The sequence below is a fragment of the Chenopodium quinoa genome, unplaced genomic scaffold, assembly GCF_001683475.1.
Source record: "Chenopodium quinoa cultivar QQ74 unplaced genomic scaffold, ASM168347v1, whole genome shotgun sequence".
NCBI classification, from domain to species: domain Eukaryota; kingdom Viridiplantae; phylum Streptophyta; class Magnoliopsida; order Caryophyllales; family Amaranthaceae; genus Chenopodium; species Chenopodium quinoa.
This window is the reverse complement of record NW_018743218.1, coordinates 2,428,870-2,448,289: the sequence shown is the minus strand read 5'-3', so window position 1 is coordinate 2,448,289 and position 19,420 is coordinate 2,428,870. Positions and strand designations below refer to the sequence as shown.

Below are 19,420 nucleotides of genomic sequence, written 5' to 3'. Positions count from 1 at the left end.
TTGCGCGGTTATGTTTCTTGGCGCCAACTCTATTCAAAATTTAAAATATCCATTTCCTTTAAACCACGACTTTCATCCATTGGGATTTCAAATGATATTAGCCCAATTCCTCTTATTTCTTTGCTAATTTAGCCTAAAGGTTTTTCACTGACTCTAAGACCCATTGTATTTGCTCAAAGTCAAGAAAGTCAATAAGAGTCAATAAAAAAAAGTCAAAAATCCGATTTTTCTAGCTCCTGTATCAACTAAAAAAAGTCAATAAGAGTCAATAAAAAAAGTCAACTAATATGAGGCTGTCTAAAGGGAGTCTTGATATGCATGAACAAATGCATATCAAGGGGCAAGAATGTAAATTCGTATGCTTTTTGAGCAGATGAGTGGAGATCTACCTCACTTCCCGTTTACTTTTTGTCAGGCCGTTTTCATAACTTTTCGTATTTCTTGAGTGTATTTGGGCGAGTATGGACTTTGGAGTAGTCTGGCTTGGTATTTTGTATTTGCGTCACATGCAATTAGATTAGTTTTACACTTTTACCTCACTCTCTCTCTCTCTTCCAGTTAGTTTTCTATCTCTGTCTTCCCTCTATCTTTCCTCAACCCCCTTGTCTCTCAATCTCTTTCTTCCAGTCAGTATACTCTCTCTTCCCTCTATCATCACCATCACTCTGAAGTAGTTTATCACCATCGTCGGTCGGTTCGTGCGTGGTTGGATTGTAGCTGGGTGGCTGGTTTTGGCGCGTGGAGAAACGAAGCAGTGTAGGCGAGGAATACTGAAGAATTTGAAGAAAGTAAGTAAATTCTTTTTAAATTTATAATTTTTCCCCCAAATTAATCAAACAATTTTAGGGTTGAAGTACTGTATCGTTTTCCCCAGATTGAGTTAGGGTTTTTATACTGCGGATGTATTAGGGTTTAAGGTGGGGCTTATTTATTTATTTTTTTTATTTTTTTTTATCTCAAATCAGAATTAGGGCTTAAGAATTATATACAACTTGATAATTCTAACGCCAATTACAATTTTCCCCAAATTTTGAGTTAGGGTTTCTATAATTGGGATGAAGTTGGGTCTTTGCAGTGTATTTTTATCACAAAACAATATTAGGGTATAAGAATTATATACAATTTGATTATTGTAACGGCAATTTATAATTTTCCCCAAATTGTGAGTTAGGGTTTTTATAATAGCAATGTATTTGGGTATAAGACGGGGCTTTAGGTGTTGTTAAAAATTCTTGCAATTTTATATTTTATTACTGAAACAATGTTAGGTAATTTTAAGCTCAATTTTGTTTGATTTAATTGAGCTTCTTGAAAGAAATCTCCCAAATTTTAATTATTTGAAAGGTGATTTAACTTCGTTTGATTTAATCATTATGAATTATAATCCGGATGAACAAGTGTGTTCCCCTTTTTTTGATTTAATTGAGCTTGTTTTGGTTTTGGAGTTATTTAATTGAAATTGAATCTGTGTGGAATATGATGTTCACAGTTACCTGAATTTGTGAAAAGCTGTGATATAGGAATTTGGACGAAAACCTTGGATAAAATGTCAGTGGTGCCGACCTTGAAGAATGTGGCCAAGATGATGTGCATGTTAAGGATTTCTTGCCTGCAATGAAAGTTGTTTGTGATAGACTTGAGCAAGCCGAAGGCAAGGTCTGCTCTATTTGAATTTGTGAATCTGAATAATTTTTGTGAAGGCATCTTTGAATTATTGGTCACCTAGTATTATTGATTGCAATGGTCACCTTATTTTTCAATGGCACTTTTTTTCCTTGAAGGTTCTCGTGGTCTCAGATATAAAACAGGAGCTTGGCTATCGAGAAACGAAAGGACAGAGCTTGGAGGTTTACTTTAGGGTTTGAAATCAGAGGATTGGATTAAGGTATATGAATCTTTGAATGATACTAGGAGATTGGCTACTTATCACTTTACTCTTTTGCTCCCATTGTTGTAAGTTTCTGAATTATAATTTTACTTATTAATTCATGGAAATTGCTGAATCTGTTTCTTAAAATAGTATTATAATGTATATATTGGGAACTCAGGGAACCGGTTGTTGTGGTGTTGGTGAAGGCTATGAAGAATCCAAGAAGTGCTTTGTGCAAGACATCTATTATGGCTGCTACTAATATTCTTGTTACTTATCATGATAAGTTGTTGGAACCTGATTTCTCTGGTGGTTTTAGTTTTGACAATTTGGTAAACTCTCGTTTATTAGTTCTTGCTCCTACTATGTGCATTTCTTCACAAGAATGGCTGAATTTTGTAGAGTTCAACCTTTTGTCATATGTTTTATCCATGTTATTCGTTGCCCGATGATCTAATTTTCCAATTTTAGATTAATTTGAGTGGTGTTTGGCCGACAAATAAGTATTGGTTGGGGAAAAAGATCGAGAACTTTATGAAAGACTTTGGGGCCTGTAATTATTTCTCCTTATATCTATGTTGGTGGTTCGTTGTCTTTATATCTTGTTCATGATGTTATTGGTCTTTCCTCTAGTAATGGTTTATTATCTATTGTTTGTTCTAGTTTAAACTTGTTTTCATATGAACGAACTTGTATTGGATCATTGCTTCTTTCGTTTCCCTTGTCTATTTATTTGGCTAGTTATGTATGTTTAGTTATGAAATTATTGTGTTTGATTTCATGAATTATTAGCTATTTGATATTTAGCTTAGTGATGGACACTGATCAGATTTCAAGGAAAGAGACACAATTCGTTTTTTAAATCACTTTGTTCTCGTTGGAACAGTTTGGAGGTCTGACTTCTCTGGGCTCATTCTCCTTTGTAACTCTTTTCAGGTGATTCTTTTTTTGAAATTGGATGATTTTTTGTCTACTCTTTGGCTGTAAAATTTCAGGTTTTTTTTTAGTTTGTTTGCTATTAAACTGGGTTGTCTTCTGAAAACTGGTTAATTGTTGTTCGATTTGGTGTATGCTTCTGTTTTAGTTCATTTTTCTTAGAGTTGTGCTGCGATTTTTGCTGGGATATTCATGCGTGGTTTAGGGTGTTTTAAGAGTGCTTTACTCATATAAATTGCATCCTTGCTACTGCTATACTCTGGTTTCTTGCTTTGTTTTGTGCACATATTTTGTGTGTATCGTAAAACATGGGTAAAGAAGCTATAAACAAACTGGAGGAAAGGTTGACTGATCAAGCGGAAGCTAGCTTTGATGCCATTGCTAAGTAGTTACAAGTTCGTAAAAGAAGAAAGAATGGAAAGATAATGATGATGAGTCTTTGCATATCTGAAGCAAGTGATAGACAAGTCTGGTTTTAAGTATTCAAGTTAGCAGATTTTTGAGAAATGGATATCTTGTTTTTTTGTTCTTGGAAGATGGAATGATTAATTTTAGTGTAGATACATGTACTGATATTATTACTCTTTGGAATTATAATTATAATTTATTTTTATTTTTTTTGAAAAATTGTAATTTTTTTTAAGATCAAAGTGTAATATTGCAGTTTATTGATATTTATTAATGAAAATTTCTAACATTCTAAGTTTATATATATGTAAGTCTTTGAGTATCAATTTAAGGAAAAAAATTGCAGAATATACTATAGTGGTTGACAGGCTTCATTTCATCTTTTTTTTAAATAAAAAATATAGAAGGCTACGATTTTTTCAATAAACCGGAGCAAAAAACTTGACAAGGCTACAGTTCTGAACCGTAGCAAATAGTTTTCCTTATTCACTATGCCGACTAATTCTATGGTTCAGAACCGTAGCAAATACCCCTAAAAGAACCAGAGCAAATGTCATTTTTTTCTACTAGTGGCTTATCCGTTTTGAACAAAAGCAAATTTATGTCCTGAATTACCTAATTCATCATTCAACAGATTAGATGGCTCTGATGGGCGTCCATTAGGTTTAGCATCTATTCAAGAGCCAACTCATGGTGCAAGCTCCCAAGAGTAAGGTCAGGGCATTGTTAGCATATATTTCAGTGGTACATTTTTAAAACCCAGTTTGACTAATGTCGCTTTTAGTAGTATACCTCTGAAATCCAATTCTTAAGAATACACAAGAAGTACCATGTATTGTTGTTGTATTCTATATAATAGTTTCATTATTAACAATGTCAGTGGTACCCTTATGTATGTTGGTGGTACTCTTTTGTATTTCAGTGTTACCCTTGGATAATAATGTGTAGTATAATCCTGTAACATTAATAAGGGAAAATCTATCTATAAATCTACCTATTAGTTGTTTTTGGTTCTAAGAATGGGGTATGCATGTTAAATTTAATGGATTTAATTTGTAATGTATGGAGTCTAACGGTGCAGTTATATTGTTTAAAGGACTAAAATTGGGTTATTTGTAATTGGTTCATATTTTTAAAAAAAATGCTCTAAACATCGATTGACTCTACTTGGTTTTGTATCGTTAGCAAGTTGAATGAATTGCAGTAAGTTATTAAGTGTTATATCATAAATAAGTTGGGTAATCTAATATAGTCCAATCGGTTCCTTTATATAATGTGATTATGTCCCTATATTTTTTTGCCCCATTTCACTTTTCAACTTTGTGATTTAACAAATTTTACTTTTTGAGTTTAACATGAAACAAAAATTATAAAAAAAAATAAAATAAAAAATAAAATAAAAAAAATTTCTATGATAGCATACACAATAATTAATTGAACATTAGAGTGTGTGCAGGTTGTTGTTATTTGGAATACTAAGCATTTAATAAAGACCTTAAAATATCTTTTTTCATAGGAATTTACTGTAGTGGTGGTACCCTAGTAGGTCCCAAAGGTACCCTCGTGGATGCCAAGTGTACTTTTGTTTTACTCAATGATGTCTGTGTTTGAGTTGTACCCTATGATATTATAATGGAACCCTTTTAGTATGCAGTGATACCATTGTGACATTAAAGGGTACTTAGTTCTTATCTACCATTTGCTCTTGTATTTTGAATAATAGTTGAATCAAATATAATATCAGTGGTACCCTTATGTGATTTAATGGTACTCCCTCCGTGTTTTAATAAGTGTTACAGTTTGACCAAACACGCATGCCGAGACACGACTTTGACCCTTAATTTATCTAATTGTATGTTAGTAAAATCATAGGAAATTTTATAATATGAAAGTATACATTACAACGATTCCAACAAAGTATTATACAATAACATTTGTTTTTTATATATTAGTAAATTAATCAAGTCAAAACCATTATGTGAATAATTAAAAAAGTCTAACTTTAACACTTATTAAAACACGGAGGGAGTACCCTTTTGTATCAAAAAACCTATAATAAGTAATCTGTTGGGTTTTTGGTGTCCGACACCGCGCGGAAACAAAACCCGCAAAAGGATCACATGCATAATAATTACAACTAAACAATATAACATATAATTAATGAAAGCATAAACACATAAACGGAAGAGAAAGAAAGTAAGGATGAGACTAGCTCAACCTTGACGCGTGCTTCTCACGAACCCTGAGCACGAACACGGAAAACCTCAAGACCCGCAAGTGCAAGCCCTCCTTCGTCTCACACCTTCGCGCCCGAACTGGCCCCTACCTCGTAGCTTAGACGTGGCTAGACCAAATAAAACTAGAGTATTACGAACTTAAGGCTTTCCCACTCTTTTGGGAGATACCTTTTGAGTTCAACTCAAGTGAGTAATCCCATTACCTAAGGTGGGTATTTATAGGGAAATGCTCCCAAAAGTTTCCATCAACTTTCCATGTGGGAAAGTTGTTGAAATGAGAAAATGAATAATTAATTAGTTCTAAATTAAATTAATAATTACAAATCAATTAGCAAACAACAAGTGGCAAGAGGAGAAGGGGAGGGTAGGTGAGGACAACAAGAGAGGACCACACCTCCCTTGCTCCCTAAGGCAATGCCTCACCAACTGGCCTAATTGCACACGGCCAGCTGGTGCCCAACATTGGGCGCCAAGGCGCGCCTTGCTAGTGACCTGGTAGCAAGCGAGCGGCCCAGCCAACGAGCCTCGCACGCAATGCGGACTGCTACGCTGGGTGCTGCACCTGCCAGAAAGGCCCAGCACGCCTTGCCGGCTGCTGGCCTTGCTGGCGTGGCTTGCTCGCATGGCAGCTCACCCAGCCAATGCATGCGATGCATGCTGGGCTTGCGGCAAGCAACCCGACTAGCCATGCTATTATCCCACCTAGCCCTCGCATGGCTAGGCCATTGCGAGGTTAGGACTTTCGTGCGCGTTGACTTGTTGTTTGACTAATTTCTCGTATCGTCGATTGCATAAATTGACTCAACGTTCGACGCTCAGCTTTGACGCTTTAATCTTGGAAGCCGACGTTTAAGTTCGTAAAATCTCTATTGACGTATTTAATCCTTCGGATTAATTCGTCGCCTTTGATCGGTTACACGATTGGGTGTGACCCGAAGGGTTCAGTCAAGAGAAAGTTGTAATATCAATTATACATTAATATTACTGATCGAAAGCGGCCTCCAGCTAGGCATTCCGATCACTTAACCTCACTAAATAATTAGTTTTCCTAATTAATTCCGAACCCGCTATCGGAATAATGTACTTGTTTGAAGGACACTGTTCCTTTCATAATCAAATGATATATTACATAAATAAATTGTGCCATTTATGAGTAATCAGATGATATATTACATTAATAAATCGTGACATTTATGAGTAATCAAATAACATTTATTCATTTTGTTCTAGGAAAAAAAGTAAGTTAAAAATAGTGATTGAATAATGCATAATTGGTCAAAGTGATTTTCCAAGGAAGCGATCATGACATTTTTTTTTACTCCCTTCGTATTTGAATAAATAAAGTGTTTTGACCTTTTGCACTATTCATCTAATTTACTTTGACTAATGTTTGTAATTGTACATAAGAATAAATATGGTCATGTGGGTACTTAATGGAATCGTCTAATTGTTATAATTTTTAATTATTGTTGATAATTAAAGATATTTTTAGTCAAAGTTTTGATTGGCATACGTGAACAAGGGAAATGTTTCACTTAATATTTTAGGATTCCACTTAAACATTATAGGGTTCCACTTAAACGTTGTAGGGTTCCACCGAATTGAAACAAATAAGGGTATGACTCTATAGGGTAAATTGCAGGGTTACACTCACACAATGAAGGGATCCATTAAAACAATGTAGCGTTCCACCGAAACAATGAATGGTTCCACTTAAATAATGTAGGGTTCGATTGAAACAATGAAGGATACAACTCTTCGATTATATTTGCAGGGTTATACTTGTACAATACAGGGTTCCACTAAAATAATGTAGGGTTCCAATGAAACAATAAAGGGTCATGATCAAGTTTATTACACATAGATAATATACATAGCCTTCTTGAAGCTGCATTTAACATCATCAAGTTCACAGAATTGTCCAAAAAAACCAAAGATAACCACGGGCACTTTGTTTGTATCGTTGAAGTCTGCTTAGTTCCTATCTATCGTTGGAAAGTTGAGTGAATCATAAATAAGTTGGGTTAACTCTAATCTAATATAGTCCGATCGGTCTTTCATATAATTTAGTGACTTATATTTGTAATAACAACCTTGGCATAGAACGTACATAGTTATAACGTATACAATTTTATAGTGTTCACTTACATTTATAACTTCTACTTAGAGAGACAGACAGAGAGAGAGAGAGAGAGAGAGAGAGAGAGAGAGAGAGAGAGAGAGAGAGAGAGAGAGAGAGAGTGGTTAGGATTTGCCTTTCGATTCAGATCGATTCTCATCATCACCTGCTTTCGTGGTTTTTTCTGATTAAATAACTTCTACTTTTTGATATAATTACTACTCTACTTTTTTTACTTTACCATGAAAGAAAAATCATTAAATTTTATGATAGCATACAAAAAACTTATTTTCACATTAGAGTGTGTGTAGACACTTAAAAATGTCTCCCCAAAACCAAACCCAATGATTAACAACCTTTCACCGCCATTATTGGTCGGGTCGAGTATTTAATCTCGTGAGTGCTTAAAATCCATATTCAGTCAAATTTACTCAATCTACAAATCAGTCCAAACATTTATTCAAACTAAGTCTAACCCATATTTCAACCTAAACCATTTTAATCCGTTTTGTTTTATTTATTAGTAAAGCCCGATTAATAAAATAATAAACCCTAAGCCTGAAATAAGTCCATAATAGCTGAAACGACGCCTAATTATCATGTGCTTAATGTTTAAGAAAAAGATAAAATGAATTTAGAATGAATTCAGGAAAACTGATTTGCTGCGTCACGGAAAATTGCGTCGTGACACGGTATAAGATATACCATGTCGTGGCAGCTGTGGCACGGAATTTTTAGGTTTAATTTCTTTGCGGCACGGTTCCGTGCTGATTTTACCAGTTTCAGACCACCAACACACATTCTAATCTCGCTCTCTTATATTCTAAGCTATAAACCTATTCTCCTAATTACACCATTCCTTCCCTAAGCACTCCAAGGAGTCCATACAACACCTGAAGTTCCATACTTAAACCGAGGCGTGAAAGGTAGAACCGAATGAGGGTTTGAACCAAATCAACTCTATTTTCCTTTAATCTTATTTCAATTTTATTTATTATTCTTTGAAGTTACAAACGTTTTAATTCATGATGTAGAAATTTAAAGAAGCGTGGAACGTGAGTAATTAATTCACTTAATTACTCTTATTATTATTCTTATTGCTAGTATCATGATTAGGTTTATTATAATGCTTTGATTTGACTAACGTTATTATTGTTAAATTCCTTCCAATGGTGATGTTGATTTTTATTATATTTATGATCACCATATTGCATGTTAAAAGGAATATGTAATTGAATATAACGCCTAATAAGGTAATTTGGACAATCGATTTAGGTTCTTTTTTAATCTTGTTGTTTAATCAAGTGATCACTAATATTTTAGAATTATATGTTGCATTAACATTCAACCAATTTAGCATAATATTAGTTTGGAGCAAATTGAATCTTTGTTTGTGTGCATTTGAGATTGCAGGAATACTTTTCACTATAAGAATCGAGTAGAGGCCAATACGAGCGAATGTGACTCCATGACTCACTTCGTACCATCATCCTCGATCATCCTTTCGTGGTTCCGAACCATATGGAGTTAGTAATCTCATGAACTATGAATGTGGTGTAACCTTCACGGATCAATCGTTGTTGCCTATCGTTGTCCCTTTTCGTGGTTGCCTTTTAATGATCCGTGAACGGTTTACAAGTTCCTTAAAAACTTGTTAGCGGCTCCCTACTTTGCTTTATCCCTAATCGTGTCCCTAATCGTATGTCAATTCCCACTTCCTATGAATGCCAACCATATTCACCACATGCTTAATGTAGGTGCGCTTTGAATGACGCCTATAGTGTGTGTACGTTGTTGTTATTTGAATTATAGACATTTAATAAAGACCCTAAAATATTTTTTTTATAAGAATTAGGGCTGTGGTGGTACTCTAGTAGTTGCCAATGGTACCCTCATGGATGTCAAGTGTACTTTTGTTTTTATCAATGATGTACGTGTTTCAATTGTACCCTACGATATTATAATGGAACCCTTTCAAAATGTAGTGATACCATTGTGACATTAAAGGGTACTTAGTTCTTATCTACCATTTGCTCTTGTATTTTGAATAATAGTTAGAATCAAATATAATACCAGTGGTATCCTTATGTAAGTTAGTGGTACTCTTTTGTGATTTGATGGTACCCTTTTGTATGAAAGAAGCTAAAATGAGTAATTATAAAGTTTTATTTTTATTATTTTGTATTAAAAAACTGAGACTGCATATACAGTTGCAATCTCTCTTTCTTTTTTTAGCTACACATATATATATTTAAAAATAAATTACGAAGTAATATTTTTTATTATATATAAATAAGTTCAATTATTCCAAAAATACATTTCATCTCCATGTAACATTTAAAAAATGAAATACAAGTATTTCATACTTGTAAATAATTATTCAAAATCCACTAAACATAAAATCCTCCTATCATTTCATTGATACTATAATCTAGCTATATTCATTAAATAAATAATTTTTTTTTAAATAAATAATCTAGCTATATTCATTAAATAAATAATTCATCAAATAAACATTCACTAGTAGAACCGGAGCATAAAATACTTAATTGAACATTAAAGTGTGTGCGCGTTGTACTCATTTTGCTAGTTTATTGCGTTTAGAGTTTTAATCTGGTTGGTAAAATACATGAACAACAACATTCACTAGTACCGTAAAGATTCCATTGAAATAGTCAAGGGTACAACTCTTTAGACTGAATTCGAAAGGATCCACTAAATTATTGTAGAGTTCTAAGGTTCAATTGAAGCAATGAAAGGTACAATTACTACAAAAAAAGGCCAAAGAGACCCGTCTAAAAACCGCTTTAGAGGCGGTCTCTAGAATAAAATAAAAATTTAAAAAAAAAAAAAAAAAAAAAAAAAAAAACCGAGATCGCCTATTTAAGATAGGCAATCCCATTTTTTAGAAAATTGAGACTGCCTATTTAAGATAGACAGTTTATTTTTTCAGAATACTGAGACCACCTATCAAAGATAAGCTTTTAGAAAGCTGAGATTGCCTATTTAATTTAACGAGTCTCTTTGGTCTCACTTGAAAAAAAACAATAGCTTATTTAATTTGATTTTTGTAAAACGTAAATTATTTGATCCAAACAAAAACACAATTCATCCTTATAATTTGATTAATTTTTACAAAAATTATTGCGTACAACCGGCTAACAGTAAGCTTAATGTAAGTCCTGATTTTGCACATGCCATTACAGTATAAATAGCAGCCGCACTTTTTCTCCCAACTTCGTCTTCTTCATCTCTCAAATTCGCAGTCGCACTTCTTCTCTCAAATTCGCTGCAAATTCTCTGCAAAACATTGATGGATTCCCTAATTCACAAATTATTACATTCTCAAAAACAAATTCAAGCTCCAATTTCAAATGATTTGCAAACTTCAAAAGAAATTGAAGTTGATTCTGCAATTGATGTTGATTTAAACAACGATTCGATCTATGCTTAATGAAGAAAAATTGCAGAGAAATATGAACAGTTGCGGAATTATTAAAATTGAAGTTTATGTTTAATATTGAAAAGTAAAAGTAAAATTGAAATTGCATATTTGTTTAATTTATAGTGTAACTTTAAGAAATAGAAGTGTAACTTTAAGAAATATAAGTGTAACTTTAAGAATTAGAGGTGTAACTTTAAGAAATATAAGTGTAACTTTAAGAAATATAAGTGTTGTTTTGTTTATATGGCATAAAAGTTATAGTTATTATTGTTAAAGTTACATAATATGGCTTAGAATTTATTTGATAAAATAGTGAAATTAGTGATAACACTGTCAAAGTTAATTGAAAGTTAACTGATATGTCTTAAAAGTTAATGTATTACTGAATCATAGTTACACTTTTTCATAAAACAAAAATATGAACAAAATTACGATCAAAAACAAAAAAACCAAAAATCAAACTAATATACTTACAAATACAACAAATTACAACAAAACACAAAGAATTCTACTTAAAAATTGAAATAAAGTAGAGAATTACTAGTTAATAATACACATGTAAAATGAAAAACCATAACAAATTAACAATTACAATTTACAAAAACTATTGAACAAATGCGATTAAAAACAAAAATAATTTAAAAACTAACCTCAAAAACCAATGAGAATCCGAAATTCAATTCACCAACTAAAGAAAATCAACAAAACAAAGGAAAGATGAAGAGAAATATGAACAGAGGAGAGAGAAATTGCAGAGCAGAAATGAATGAAGAAGACGCGCTAAAATGAAAAATAAAAAAAAATAAAAAAAACGGAAAAAATAATAACTGCTGGACTGCACGTGTGAGCCCAGTCCAGAAGAGAGAAGTGGACCGTTTTACGCTAAGTTAGTGTAAGCCGGCCTTTTTCAAGAATTTGTGTAACATTTATACATGTAATATGTAATATGTAATATCTGTAGATTACATAGATTTATAATTTTAAAATTCATCTCCTCCAGACCCTTCCCCTTTCCAATTTCAGTAGCCCCTTCACCTTGTGCTCATCGGCATCCCCCTTCCAATTTTAGGGGCCCTTGACCTTATGCTCATCAGCGGCCCCTTTCTAATGTACATGGACTTCAAAGGTAGGCTTCAAAGATTAAGCATCAGACAAAAAAAAAAAAAAATTAAAATTAAAAAAAAAATTAAAAATTAAAAATTAAAATTAAAACTAATAGAACAATAAGATGATCATAATGCATTATTCATGGGCTCATTATCACTCGTCTACATTAACCAAGGAGGAACCATTCAAATTACAACAAATTAATTTAATTGCTAGATCAATGAAAAATTTTAAGTCTTCTTGCACCAAAGCTACCTGCACCAATGCGCTCCTTTCATAACTAATTTCTCGCCCTTCCAAAGCATCAATATGTAACTAAGTCAAACATAAAATTTTATATTCACCTTTAAATTGGAAGCACCAAATGTCTAATCTGATTCAATTCAATAGAAAATTGGAGGCTACCACAGTACCACCCCAACATTGTCTTTTGTGAGAATCAATAAAATAATATTAAAACAGACACTAGGAATGCCACGTGTCACTTCCTGATGCTATATTTTTCCTCTAAAACTGTTTTCATTTCTTTTTTTTCTTTTCTTTTCTTTTCTTTTTTTTTCTGTTTTTGTTTTTGTAAATATACCTTATATATATTTATCAAATCATTTGATTGTGATTCACTTTCCTAACAAAAATATATATATTTGTGATTCACATATTTTCCATATCTTTTATTGTATATTATTATTATTATTATAAAAAACAAAACGTACAGAGTCAATCAATTTACAAGAAATTGGTAGGGAGCCGAGATACAATCTGGGCCCCCACCCCTCTAGCTATAGCGAACCCGATCCTGCTGAAGATGTGAGCAGCTGCACGAGCACCAATATCCTGAGTCTTAGCGAACGCCTGAACCCGCTTCAGCAACGCAATAGCATCCTTCTCTAATTCCCCCCACGAAGAAAAGGAGAAAGGAAGAAAACCATAGCCAATAGCCCTGCAACGCGCCCCATACTTGTTCCGCTTCCGCTGAGCCGCCGCCGACACAACACGACCAGGAACGAAGTCAGACAACCCCGATTGTGTCAAAGGTGAAGACTCCCTCAAATCAACACATACATCAAGGCCTCTATCCCAGGAATAAAGCAGCACATCTGCACGTCGTAGAGCCCCGTCGTTTCCTCCAATCAACCCAATGTTAACCTCCTTTCGAGCAGAGATTCCAGACCGAATACAAATATTATTATTATTATTATTATTATTATTATTATTATTATTATTATTATTATTATTATTATTATTATTATTATTATTATTATTATTATTATTATTATTATTATATCTATACTATTCAATCTATAACGTAATATTAAAACAAACACTAGGAAGAAGTCGACTTTAGAAATAACACGTGTCACAATTTGGTATTGTTTTTTCTTCTAAGTTTTTTTCCACGGTGACATCAACTACTTATTGTAAAATATACTAAAAATATTCACCAAATCATTCACTTAAATAAAATATATATTTGTGATTCACATATTTTCCATAAAATACTATTCTAATGTCTATTACATTGTATATACATGAAGTATATATAATTTCCCTATCCTTATGCAGTATTTTATTTTTTCAAATCTTCAATATATTATATATGCAGTAATTTTGTAACAAAAATTAAAAAAAATTATGCGTTTTAGAAATAATTGATTTATACTTGATTATTACTATTACTTTTACCATTACTATTATTTCCTATGCCTTCTTTTGTTATTCATATATTCTCTATTTATAAATTTCAAAATGTTTCAATTTCTTATTAGGAAACGGCTTCCTAATAGCATAATATATATTTCTTTTTTTTTTTTTTTACAATATCAATCTTATTTGATTTATTTTTAACTTTTAGTTATTTATGTATATCAAAAGCGCGACAAATTAGATATGTTTTCCACTATCCTAAATTGTATCATATACACTATAGTAATTATTTATGTTACAATCCCATAGTGTTTAATATATAATTTAAAAATACTTAATTATTTAGTTAATAAAAAGAAAAACGATATCAATTTATCATTAAAATTTTAAACTTATTTGTCTAATTACTCTGTCGACATTATATTTCATGTTTCATTTCATTATATAAATAAAAAAAAAATAAAAAAAAAATACTATGGTTATATATATTTTGTCCTCATCCATTGTACAAAATATATTATTTTTGTTTTTTAAAAATTTTGTGTTGAATTATAAACAATAGTGAAATTAATTACCGTGTATGTCACGGGACCTAACCTAATATGTAACTAAGTCAAACATAAAATTTTATATTCACCTATAAATGGGAAGCACCAAATGTCTAATCTGATTCAATTCAACAGAAAATTGGAGGCTACCACGGTACCACCCCAACATTGTCTTTTATGAGAACATTAGTATTGTTAAAGGGTGATTAACTTTACAAGTCATCAAGGCAAACATCCATTGTAAAAATTCCATCCTCAAGCTATGGAATAACTTAACAATTATATCATGCTAAATTAAAGTATCAACCACGATACCACACTCTCCTAAATAACTCAATACATATTCATAAATAATCCTTTAAGGCTATAAATCAACATCTCTACTAGTCTTGATCCCATCCAATAGAACCTAAACAAGATTTTCTTAACATTACCATCAAAATTCAAAAATCCCACCTGTTGGGTTTTGCGGTGTCCGACACCGCATGGAAACAAAACCCGATAACCGGATTGCATGCATAATAATTACAACATAAACAAAAGCATGCAAATAAACAATAACAAAAACACAAGAGAAGAAAGAGAGAAAGAATACTCATTCTAGAAGCGTGCTTCGCTCAACCGATGAGCTCGGACTTGAAAGTTTCAAGTTCCACAAGTGAGAGAACCTCCGACGGCTCACACCCTCGTTACCGAATCGTAACCGGCCCCTACCCCGTAGCTTAGACGGGGCTAGACCAAAATTAACTTAGAGTTTACGAAATAAGGTTTTCTCGCTTTTGAAAATCCCTTAGAGTCCACCAACTTAAGTGAAATTCCCAATATCCAATGATGGGTATTTATAGGGAAATGTCCCCAAGATTTCCCATCATCTTTCAATGTGGGATAGTTGGTAAAAATGCCAAAAGAAAGAATTAGTTTAATTCTAAATTAAATTAAAATGGCTAGGCAATCATCAAACAACAAGTGGCATAAGGTAAGCAAAGGATTAGGTGAGGACCACAACGATAACCCACATGGCCTCCTTATTCCCCAAACCACCAAACCCACCAATTACAATAGGGCAAGACCAATTAATATCTTTGGGTAACAAGGAATGGCCGGTCGAGGGGCCTTTGTGGCTTCGGCTGGGCCGGCCTGCATGCACTGCAAGCCCACCGCTAGCTAGCTGGGCTACTATGTGCTGCTGGCTAGCTTGCCGCAAGCACCAGCAAGCCTCGCTAGCTAGCAGGTTGTTGCATGCTGCTAGCAGGCCATGCGAGCGCAAGCTTGCGACAGCATTAGGTTGCCTAGCACGCCGCGCCTTGAATGGCTGCTGGGGGCCTAGTGTTAGCGCCACGCACTCGGCCAGCAATCCTAGCTTGTGCGTGCGCGCACAAAGCTTGTTGCAACCAGTGTTGGCCTTGCGGCATGAACCTTGGCTGGCCGTGCTATCCTACCTAGCCCTCGTATGGCTAGGCCATTGCGAGGCTAGGATTTTCGTGCACGTTGACTTGTTGTTTGACTGATTTTTCCATCTAGTCGATTCCTAAATTCGACCCAACTTTCAACGCTCGGATTTGACGCTCTAAGCTCGAAATTCGTTGTCTTAGTTTGTAAAATCTCTATCGACTCATTTAATCCTTCGAATTAATTCGTCGCTTTGGTTCGGTTACACGATTGGGTGTGACCCGAAGGGTTCAGTAAAGATTAAGCTGTAATATTAATTATACATTAATATTACTGATCAGAAGCGGCCTCCAGCTAGGCATTCCGATCACTTTACCTCACTGAATAATTAGCTTTCCTAATTAATTCCGAACCCTCTATCGAAATAATACACTTGTTTGAAGGACACCAATCCTTTCAATCTCCCACTTATCCTTACGGACAAGTGTGTTGTTTGTGTATAGCATGTTTCCTATGTCACTTAATGTCTCTTCGTGAACTATAAGGTAAGATTTTTCGTCATCCGTATTACGTCCAAAAGTGTTTCTCCATTTCCAAGTTCGACTGTCAATAAGCAGATGATTTCTGAAATCCGTCTGAGCACGGTCATGCATTTTCACAGTCTCACTCTTCGAGAGGCCTTGTAAACAACAAAGACATGTTCCCTATTGTTAATAGGGAGACATTCCCAGTCTTACATTGTTAGCTTCCCTTACTAAGAGACCCTAGTTGCCCGAGTGTTGCCTTTATAATCCCCTGGTATGGCAGACGTTAGACAACATCAAAGCAGACTAGTACTCAAACAAGAGAACTTACAATACTCATGGTTGAGGAAAGAGGTTCTGATAGCCATAATGAGTAATATACTTATGACGATTGTTAAATCTCTTAAATTATTCTCATAGGTCGATTCAGTATAGTTCCAAACCAATATCTGTGCAAATGATTTATGACATTCTTGTCCTTGTAGCACAAGAAACAGTGCTATAAATCATACTACACACTAATCTCACTTGATCATTAGTCGTCCAACTTTCAAATGACCTCGGTTAGGGATAAATTTCGATATGACATTCAATGTTCATTAGTCTTGATACCTTATTTTGAATGTCGTCAAATCGAATGGACTCATTATTTAATTCTAAACCACAAATAAATAGTTTGTGGAATAATTAGTAAAATTTTATTCCACTATTAAACTTTCAAACATTTCATCTTATGATAAATGGTTTATCCAAATGTTTTAAGAGTAATACTCTTAACAAAACATTTATAGAAATCACACCCATATCTAATATGCCTGATTTCTTTTATGCAATTGTGAATGTTGTGGCTCACTTATTGCATAGGTTTAGTTACGATTTTTTTGCAAATCTTAGCATCTTCATTATCAAACCCTTTCATAATAAGATGATAAAATTCAAGTGTGTTACGGATTATATGTGATTTAGGATTTATCGTCCAAGTGATGGCTCCCACTCATTTTTCATGATTTGAGATCTTCAACTTGATAACCTACAATCATCAAAGTTCAACAACGAACTATCCATTTAACAACTTCCTTATTATTGCCTCTAAGGCAGCAATGATCTCAACATATACTTTAGTAGATTTCCTAATGATGCTTTTTTTAGATTTTACTCCAACTGGTTCACAATGATTTAGATACCCTAATCATTTGTGATTATGAAAATTTACCTTAAATTTCCGCACAATATACATGGACATAAGTTCATGTTGCCATTCTTAAGCCACAACGCGTCTTAACCTCGTGCTTATAAATGGCTTCCTCATCAAGGATCTAATCCTTACTGAGGTTGTGCTTGCAACATCAATACTCAAATTATATTTGTTTCCATGAATCAAGAACTCATCCTTTTACTTAACCAAGTACTTTGGACTTTCTTAATCATAATCTAAAGATCCATTGCTTAGATTCAAGTCGATTGGTATTTTATACTTGTCATGCTCTAAGCATGCAGGTCATGTGACAATTTCATATCGTAGCATACATGACGGATCTAATTGCAAAATTATTCCAATTTGATCCCATTCATGTGACTTTTAGCTCATGCAGTTTCACTAAGTCTTGCTAAACTGTTTGCTATATGATACAGTTGAAAGTCTCTACTAGAGTCTTTCTTGTTTGACTTAGTATTTGCCTAGCTTGTACTTAGTTTAAAACATTTGCTTAGTTTTATACATATGGGTTGAAAGCCATTTCAAGTCCTTCATGTTTAACACGGTATATTCCTTTACTCGTTCAAACATTTTATTAAGTCTATCCAATAGATCTTAATTCCCACTATGTACTAAGTATCGCCTTTAGCTTGGTCCATCATTGAAAAATTCTTTCAAATCTAAGCATTTAGCATTTTATAGTTATTTTACAATAGAGTTCGTAAACTTCTTGTTGGACCTTTACAAAATTGAATTTTGCTCCCACTAAACTTCTTATCTATAAGAATTTCTATGTTTCTCCATAAGCTAAACCTTTTTCTAACTTTATGAGAAAACACATTCCAGTTCCTACATCCAATGCTTCTCTCAATCCACCAATGGATTTCTTGAGATTGCTTTCAAATCTAGCATTATTTAGATTTACAAAACCCTTAGACTATATCCATAGTCTTTTCCAAAATCCCATTTTTAGGAAGGCGATTTTGATATCTATTTTGCTATATTTCATATACGCAATTTTTCTAGAATAATCATGAAAAGACTTAAGCATTCCGATTGGTGAATAGGTTTTATTAAATCAACGCCATGAAGTTAATTGTAACCTTTTCAACCAATTAAGCTATGTATACATATACATTTCCATATTTGTTAGTTTTCTCCTTGAAAACTTATTTGTAATTGATGAGTCTTTACCCTTCATGCAAATTAATCAAGTTTCAACATGATTTTCAAACATGGAGTCTGTTTCGGATTTTTATGGCCTCTAACCATTATTTGGAATTTGGATTCGTCGTAGCTAATTTACAAGACATTATTTCCTTACCATCCTATAGTAAATAGTATGTTTGTAAGTCTAAGGTTTATTTATAACTTAATAGAAATTTATAGGATTCAATCCAACCCTTTGGTGAATTCTATGCCTATACGGGGTAATTTCATTAAACACTGAGTTTCAAGGTGCTTTTAAAGCCCTTTGATTATATTGATCTTGCTCCAACACTTCTAAAGTTTTGTGAATACTGAATTCTCTTTTAAGGCACTTGTAAAGTCCTTTGAGTATTCTTGATCAATCATTCTCATGAAGCCCTTCCAAAGTCTCCCGAGATTCTCATTTCTAGTTTGTTGCTAATCTCGATGGTCATCGAGTTCGTTTTCCTCCCACTTGTCGTTTTGGAAATGTGTTATTTTCTAGAAAGACACTACTTAAAGCAACAAATAATATGTTCTTAATTAGGTTGTGGAAGTAATGTCCGTAGTCTCACTTAAATGCTTACAAAGAGACATGTATATTGTCTTTAGGTAAAAGTTCGTTGCGAAACAAACAGTTAGCTCCCACTTGAGCTACCTTAGCCCTTATTAAGCCACTTAACTGCCACTGAGCCAATGAACTCCCACTGAAGGTAAGAGCCTTAGACAAATACTTGAAAAGACGCTAGAAACTATTTCTATCCATAATTGAATATGGTGTCCTTTGTTAGCTTTGACAATTTTAGTGTA

General features: G+C 33.4%; 1 long non-coding RNA gene across 4 annotated transcripts; it reads left to right on the top strand.

The window, feature by feature from the left end:
- The first annotated feature begins 436 nt into the window (after positions 1-436).
- Positions 437-3,419, top strand: LOC110734738. Of its 4 annotated transcripts, XR_002513893.1 has the most exons (4): positions 446-788; positions 1,521-1,656; positions 1,782-1,953; positions 2,049-3,419. It is a non-coding gene; the product is annotated as an uncharacterized LOC110734738 (long non-coding RNA). The 4 variants fall into 4 exon arrangements; XR_002513894.1 differs by having other exon boundaries at positions 437-788; positions 1,490-1,656; positions 1,782-3,419; XR_002513892.1 differs by having other exon boundaries at positions 1,510-1,656; positions 1,782-3,419.
- Positions 3,420-19,420: the final 16,001 nt, after the last annotated feature.